This window comes from Sorex fumeus, unplaced genomic scaffold (genome assembly GCF_029834395.1).
Source record: "Sorex fumeus unplaced genomic scaffold, SorFum_2.1 ptg000075l, whole genome shotgun sequence".
In the NCBI taxonomy this organism is placed as follows: domain Eukaryota; kingdom Metazoa; phylum Chordata; class Mammalia; order Eulipotyphla; family Soricidae; genus Sorex; species Sorex fumeus.
This window is the reverse complement of record NW_026606132.1, coordinates 22,259,724-22,268,109: the sequence shown is the minus strand read 5'-3', so window position 1 is coordinate 22,268,109 and position 8,386 is coordinate 22,259,724.

The following is an 8,386-nucleotide window of genomic DNA, read 5'->3' as shown; positions in this document are numbered from 1 at the left end:
CCGTTGATCATCGATTTGCTCGAGCGGGCCCAGTAACGTCTCCATTGGAGACTTTGTTGTTACTGTGTTTGGCATATCGAATACTCTCGGTAGCTTGCCGGGCTCTCCGAGAGGGGCAAAGGAATCGAACTCAGGTCGGCTATGTTGGCCGCTTGTAAGGCGAACACCCTACCGCTGTGCTATCGCTCCAGCCCCCCTATCGCTATTTTCACTTTTATCTTTATAGATGTATTGTTTATATTTGTAAGTTAAAGTTTGCTAGAGCTGATGATTATATATCCACACATCATACATAAAAACCTGTGTATATGCATATACATGAGTATATACATACAGCATTGTCAAAGGGTTTCTCATATCTAGTTAATTATGCTATTCATCCGAGGACATCTATTTCTATCTCCTCAGAAAATTTCAATTACTCAATATAATGCTCTCAATTTTAGCCACCATGTTTTACATTTGATCCTCAGACTTTCTTCGCCTTAGAGCTGAAGTTGTCTACTCTTTTACCAACCTCTCCCTACTTTCCTCACCCTTCAGTCCCTGCCAACTTTCTCTTTTTCTATGACTTTGACTTATTTTTAGACTCCACAGATAAGTGATACAATGCAGTATTTGTCTTCTCTGATGGGCTTATCTCACTTAGCATGTTGCCCTCAAGGTCCATTCATGTTATCACAGATGTCAGTATTCCCTTTTTCATATGGCTTAAATGTATTCCTGTATGTGCACACACATATATGTGTATATGTAGCATTATGGCATCATCATTATACATTCTTCCATATGGATCTGGGTTGTTTTCATGGCAAGACTATTGTGAATAATACTGCAATGGATATTGGGAATGTAGAGATTTCTTCAATATTGATAGCTATTTTTATGCTAATCTTTCCTCAGAGCAGGTCAAGGCACATCCTAACCCTTTCACATGTTATTACTTGCAGAAAGCAAATCATAAGTTTTTCCAGATCACTGATTTGTCAACATACATGTTCTAATGAGTTTGTTTTGTATGCCTATGTCCATTTAGACTAAAGGGGAATGTAAACACTTATTTTTATTCTTGGATATAATTTACTCTTTGTCCATTTTCCATGCCTGATCTTGCACAAGTAATCTGCCAGATCTAGTTTAACACTATTTTCAGAATTAAGTTATCAGAAGCCAGAATGAGACTACTCTTATTTTCCTGGGTCCTGACATTTGTTTATTTATGCAATAAGAAAATGTGTAATAATTTGCCCCGCAGGAGAACACCTTCAGTACAATCTGTCTTCTCCCAGTGTGGAGACAACTTTGCCCAAAAAATTTGTCCTTGAGAGTGAAATGAGTCATAAGTAGAGGGACAGATATAGAATAAATGCATTCATTTGTGGTATATAAAATATATATAGTAGAAGACTAATATCCATGACCAGGTAAAACAGGGGTTAGAAGGACTGGTCAGTGGTTGGATCTAACCACAAGTGTATGTGGGGCGAAGGGTAGGTAAAATAGAGAAGTGGCCAGTATGACAATAATAGCTGGGGATGATCGTGCTAGACAAGGACTGAGTGTTAAAAGTAAGTAAAGGGATATTCTTTTATTTTAATTTTTATTAGTGAAACACCATGAGGTACAGTTGTAGACTTACAAATTTTTGTGCTTGGGTTTCAATTATACAATGTTCGAGTACCCATCCCTCCACCAGTGCCCATTCTCTACCACCAATGATCCCAGTATCCCTCCCACCCCCCCATCCTCCCCATCCCACCCTGCCTCTGTGGCAGGGAATTCCCTTTTGTTCTCTCTTTCCTTTTGGGTGCTATGGTTTTCAAAATAGACATTGAGTGGGAATCATATTTGGTCTATAGTCTAGGTAAAGGGATATTCTTGATAACCTTTCAGTAACAATATTACAAACCACAATTCCCAAAAGGGGGGGGCGGAGAGAGAGAGAGAGAAGAGAGAGAGAGAGAGAGAGAGAGAGAGAGAGAGAGAGAGAAGAAAAGCGCCTGTCATAGCGGCAGACAGGGGGTGGGGATAGTGGATGATGGGAGGGAACCTGGGGGACACTGGTGCTGGGAAATGTACACTGGTGGAGGGATGGGTGTTGGAACACTGTATGACTGAAATCCAGTCATGGTCATCTTTGTAAGGGTCTATCTCACAGTGATTCAATAAAAATGTTTTTAAAAATTGTACTTGATTTAGTATCTGTAATTAGCATATTTTACCTAAGTGCTTCACTTGCGAAAGTTATTCCTAAAGGTGAGTTCCTCCAAATCACAGTACGTGCCCATAAGGACATAGAAAAGTCACCAAAGCTCATTCACATCTGGCATACATGCACATTCATATCTGGAAAATCTAACAGAAAATTTACTTTCCTGTCTTGGCTTAAGATAATCAATTTGAGCAGAAGTCAGAAAAAGAGTAGATGTCTACTAAGGTATATAGTGAAAAGTCATACAGGAAAAAGAATATAGATCTAAAATTGTTCTGAATTCTTCCCTCATTGTTCCACTGTGGGTCCAGTGGTCAGGGTTGGGTTTTAATGGATCAACCAGTTGGGGCTGCGTCTTCAAAATATTTCAAAGCAGAGAGAACCATTAGTATGGGCTAATCCAGGGAAAAAGTAGAGCCAGGAGCCAGAACAAGAGCTATACAAAATGCAAAACACAAAAAGCTGAAACTTAATGGAGAGGCAGAGTAAAAAACAGGTTCTGGTCTCAAATTTATTGTTTCTCTTACCTAAACATGGTACTTAACTTCCCTGAGGCTCAATAGTTTTTCATTGACATCAAGGGGTAATTATATCTGGTCTGTTGATATGAATGGATATATTTTGGAAAGATGTTACTGGGCCCGCTCGAGCAAATCCATGAACAATGCTTGAGCTATACAAATGTATATGGTCTTGTTTGTCATTAAGTACAACTATTTTGTCACTAGAATTCTACTTTGATGAAACTCTAGGATAAAATGAAATGCATAAAATAGAAGGTGTAGTTTTATCTCTAGTCTGAGAATACTAAGAAAAAAATTGTGAAACACTCAAATTTTTTCTAACTTTGAGAAGGGCCCCCATAGTAACAACCACATCACGGTCACAGTCCTCCCGTTGTTCATTGATTTGCTCGAGCTGGCCCAGTAACGTCTCCATCGTGAGACTTGTTGTTACTGTGTTTGGCATATCGAATACATCACGGGGAGCTTGCCAGGCTTTGCCATGCAGGTGAAATACTCTTAGTAGCTTGCCGGGCTCTCCGAGAGGGGCAGAGGAATCGAACTCAGGTCGGCCATGTTGGCTGCATGCAAGGCAAACACCCTACCCGCTGTGCTATCGCTCCAGCCCCATAATAACAATAATACAAGAAATTATGATTCCCGCTTTCCGTTCACTTACATTTAGAAGCTAGGGCAGTCCATTATCCTTGCTGAAATCTGGTAACCCCTAATATTTCTAGATCTTTGTTCAGGGTAGAGAGGAGATATCAAGTACTGGCCTCCCACTGCTAAGCAAACTGGAGCTTAGCAATTGATGAAGAAAATGAGAGGCTCTGGGTATATTTATGCCCCAACCAGAGCATAAGCGAGACATCATAGGATACCTACTTGGCAGTTTCAAGGATGTCAGTGTAAGACTATACACATTGTACCCAATGGGAACAATTAAATAAGGAAACATAGGGTAGTGGAGAGAGAGGAGAGTTCACCAGAGACTGCATCGTGTATGAAGGTGTGGATACATAGGAATCCTTGGTGTGACCTGGGTTTGAGCTCAGAGTGAGCTGTACAGGGGAGGAGAGAGGGGGAATGGTAGGAGTCCAGATTAACTAGGAAGGTGAAGAGGCAGATGTAAACAGACCGTGAGTGCTATACAAGGATGTTTCTCATCTAGGCCAAACTTTGCCTCTGGGCCAAGCAAGTGAACTAATCAGATCCTGGGTTAGCAGAAGTAAATTGTCTGATGCTTAACACATAATACTATACCAAACTTCTCTGAAACACAAGTGGGAATACTTTTAAGTAGAATTTTATTGAGCTAGTATTGGTTTATAACAGTATATACATCACGGAGGTATAACATACTGCGACACTTATACATTCTGATTAATGATCTCAACTTTCCGTGCATCACCACACAACACTCCCTTTACCTGGTAAATACTTCTTTACAAAAATAGTTTTATTTGAATTTAGTTATTTTTTTTTAGTTTGGGGAGGGCACACCTGGCAGTGCTCAGTGGTTACATCTGGCTCTGTGTTCAGGGATCATTCCTGTCAGGGTTTGGAGAACCATACGCAGTGCCAGGGATTGAACCCAACTCAGCCACATGCAAGGCAAGCACCAAACACACTGTACTATTTCTTTTATTTATTTATTTTTTATTATTACTGGCTGTAGCAATAGCGCAGCGGGTAGGGCATTTGCCTTCCACGTGGCTGACCGGGCCAACCCGTGTTCGATTCCTCCGCCCCTCTCAGAGAGCTCGGCAAACTACTGAGAGTATTTCACCTGCACGGCAAAGCCTGGCAAGCTCCCCATGACGTATTCGATATGCCAAACACAGTAACAACAAGTCTTGCAATGGAGACGTTACTGGGCCCGCTTGAGTAAATTGATGAACAATGGGAGGACAGTGCTACAGAGCTTATTAGTGGATCACTATGAGGTACAATTACAGAGTTATAAACTTTTGTGCTTGTGTTCCAGTAACACAATGATCAAGTACCCATCCCTCCACCAGTGCCCATTCTCCACCATCAATAATCCCAGTATATCTCCCACCATCCCTACCCTATCCTCCCCTCCAACTGCCCCACCCTGCCTCTGTGGCAGGGCATTCCCTTTTGTTCTCTCTCTCCTTTTGGGTGTTGTGGTCTGCAATAGAGGTATTGAGTGGCCATCATATTTGGTCTATAGTCTACTTTCAGCACATATCAGCACTGTACTATCTCTTTAGTGCCTACAATATAGTTTTAATTCATTTTCAAAAGTCAAGAGGCTGAGTATCTTGTGCATGGCATTCATAATAACAGATTTATCTGATAACTATTTATGGTAGATTTGATGTTTAAAAAATACAAAATTCAATCCTGTTTAAAATAATTTTAAAAGCTTAACTTTAAGGAAACAGCCAATGCATATAGAGAGAGCTACAGAAAGATTGTCTTTAAGTAGATGAAAGTAAAATTGAGTGGGTTATATTTTCATCTTTTAAACATGTTTATTTAATTACACGCATATCTATTTTAGAACACTTGTGTGTACTAAATCATAACATTTCCAGTTCAAACTGAGACCCTCTGGGAGTCTTGCCTAACACTCTACAAAAAAAACCCCAGCAGATCAACCTATTCAGGCAAACCCAAAAAAATCAGCCTACTGGTTTTATTCTAACCAGACTTCAACCCCACAAACTGCTAGAAAATAGAACATTTGAAGACCTCAAGAGAAAGTGAAAAGAAGACTGCAAGAAATTAAACCATATGTCTCCCAAGTAAGAACCTTGGAGTGTAGGAAGCTGGAAAACTTGTACTCCAATACAGTTCTCTCTCATGATAGGTCAAATCAAGAATATTAACAGCCCTTGTTATAGGAAATATTCTCATATGTAATTGGACTATCTTCCTCCCTATAAACCCAATGCTCTAACCTTTTTACCACCACACATAACCTTTTATTAACATTCATCAACCTTTGAAAATAATTGCTTTCTCCCTTAAGGAATATGTTACAAGGCAATCAGGTTGTGTAGCTATTTCCCATTCTGCTAAAACCAGAATAATCAGCGTTTGCGCGCATGTCGAAGGAGCCAGGTTTTAAACAAGTGACTTTTTAAAACATTAATGGTGACTTCTGTAGCACTCGGGCCAGGAAGGCATTATGTGCCCTTAAAAATATTTTTTTCAGTAAAATAACTTAATTTAGAAAAAAATTATTTGGAGAAATATGAGGGTAGAAAAAGAGAAAGAGATATGTGTTCAAGAGAAAACAGCTTCTCGACTGTTTCTCCGGAGGGGATAAGCCCAGAGTACACATCTCAGCTAGACAAGCCAGCCAATCTCTGCATCGGATAATGTGCCAACAACACATTCTTCACCATATGTAAAGACCTTAAATCACCTGGATGTGGAACAATCGCTTTCTGGAGGAAATATCCATGCTTAATCCAACATAGGCCAAAGATGCTAGTGATAAAATCCCACTGCTCAACTTCCTTTCTAATCAGGGATCCTAAAGAAAAGCTTTTCAAAAATTTCCCTCAGGCAAGAAAAATCCTAAAACTGGATAGAAAGGAGGGAACTGAATAACTGAAGATGCTTTCCCCTAGTCCATGGTGAAAGCATAATATTAGCCATCAACATTAGCTTGGGCTTTCCATTCTATTTCAAATTAGTGCGATGTTCTTTTATTAGGCGAGAAAATGCCAACATAAATCAAACGCGAATAGAATCTTTTCCCCAAATAATAAGTAAAGAAACATGATAGAGTAGGAAAGTACCAAATTAGCTACAAATTTTCTGTCTCATTGTTTTCTGTAAAATAAAATTTGATAAGGAACATACTCCATACAAGCTGTGCTGGTAGATCTCGCTTCCAAAAACCCTCACAGAGCAGTAATAAAAACCAAGCATGAACTCTAGGACATCTGCTATGGCATTGTTATCAAATGCAATCATTTTGGTCACAAATCTATACTCGCTTCAACTTTTTGTTGAAATATTAGTTTGTCTGCATCATCTCCAATCTGGCACGCGAGGACTGACAGATGCTCTGGTTTTACCTCAGCTTCAACTTACACGGCTTCTCATTATACTAGCTATCGCTCGGCAAACTATTCCTCTGTTCTGGAAGGCAGACAAAATGCCATCTGTCTCTGCACGGTTTTCAAAACGAAGACTGCAGTGTGAAGAAACTCAGCTCCAAATGGAAGAATAAGGAGGAGTTTCACCCTGTCTGCAGCCTATTATAAAGTATATGTACTTTATAGATGCATATTATATATACACACATTCACAGTATAAATACGAGTTGATATTATACATTCAATGCTCAAGGGCTCACCACTCGAGTTTCCTAATAGCTCCAGGGTTTGAATATTTTCAACCAAACCATCCACCTCACCTTTCCTACTTGTATGTGTAACCCACCCAGTTTACATCATCTGACACTAATGACTAGCTAGAAGACCAGAGAGCTCTGCTCCTCCAGCAAGATTCCAAGGTCATTCTGAAACCAAAAGTAGGTGACAGCCTTACTGTAAAAATCAGCCTGGATTCAGAGACAATGAAGTAAAGGAAAGGAGGCAAGGTCTTTATAGAAATGGAAAGCCAGGTCGATTTCCACTAAGGTCACAGCCCACGCAAGTCAGTGGATTGGCGAAGGAGGGGTGTGAGAAGGGAGGAGGGCGAGGGCTATTAGCAGACCCATAGATAACCTAAAACAGACACTTATGGTTTTCACTAGTCGGGATAGTAGGTGACCAGCAAGGGAACATAGTAACTATAAAACAGACTTCTCATCTGTGGCAAAACATGCATGATTAACTTTGAATCTGATACCTGCATAGATTTGAAGCACAGAAATAAAAAAGAAATTTCAATTGGGAGAGGAATCTCATACTTCAAGCAATTCTAGGCGGTTCTTTAAAGCCATTATTTTCCACAGAAGAGGCTGGAGATCAAGATCAATTGTACTGAGGATCTTGAGATTTGGAGACTCTGACTTAGGGGATATCCAGTCCTTTCCTCTCGACCCTCTTGACATTTGAAGTTGCCTGCTCAGGACCAACAGTATATTCTCACTAACTTGCTATTGATGGGACCTGAGTCCTCTTGGAGTTCCTTTGAGGGTCTTGTCATTTTCAAACTAAGTCTGTGTCTGAGCCCCTAACCCCAGGCATCTGTCTAAAAAATTGATGAGGGTTAGAAATCAGATGAATGCTGCTTTTTTTACTCTAAAGTCAATTGGTTTGGATCTGTTTATATAACCTTTTATCTAATTCTATGGTTTATGTGAAATGAGATTCTCAAAGCCTTATAGGAAAGCTCAGTTCAATTCCCACATGGGTCAGTTAACTTCACTCTGTCACATGTCACAGCCACACGCTGTCCCCTCACCCCAGCGAACCATCTGGCAAATGGCACTGCTGGTCACAATGGGAGCCAAGAAGAAAATGGGGCCAGATCGCTGAAACCAGTTTCTGTGGCTGTGGAGAATGATCAGAACTCAGGAGGGCCGTTTTCCTCTGTTAGGACAACCCATTTTATTTTGCTGCTTTCTGCATGTGCCCACTGTGGTTCCTTCCCAGCATGTCCCAGCTCACACTGACTGTGGATTCTGCACTTACCTGGGACTGTCTCTTAAAAAGAAACTCCACCGATTTGTAAT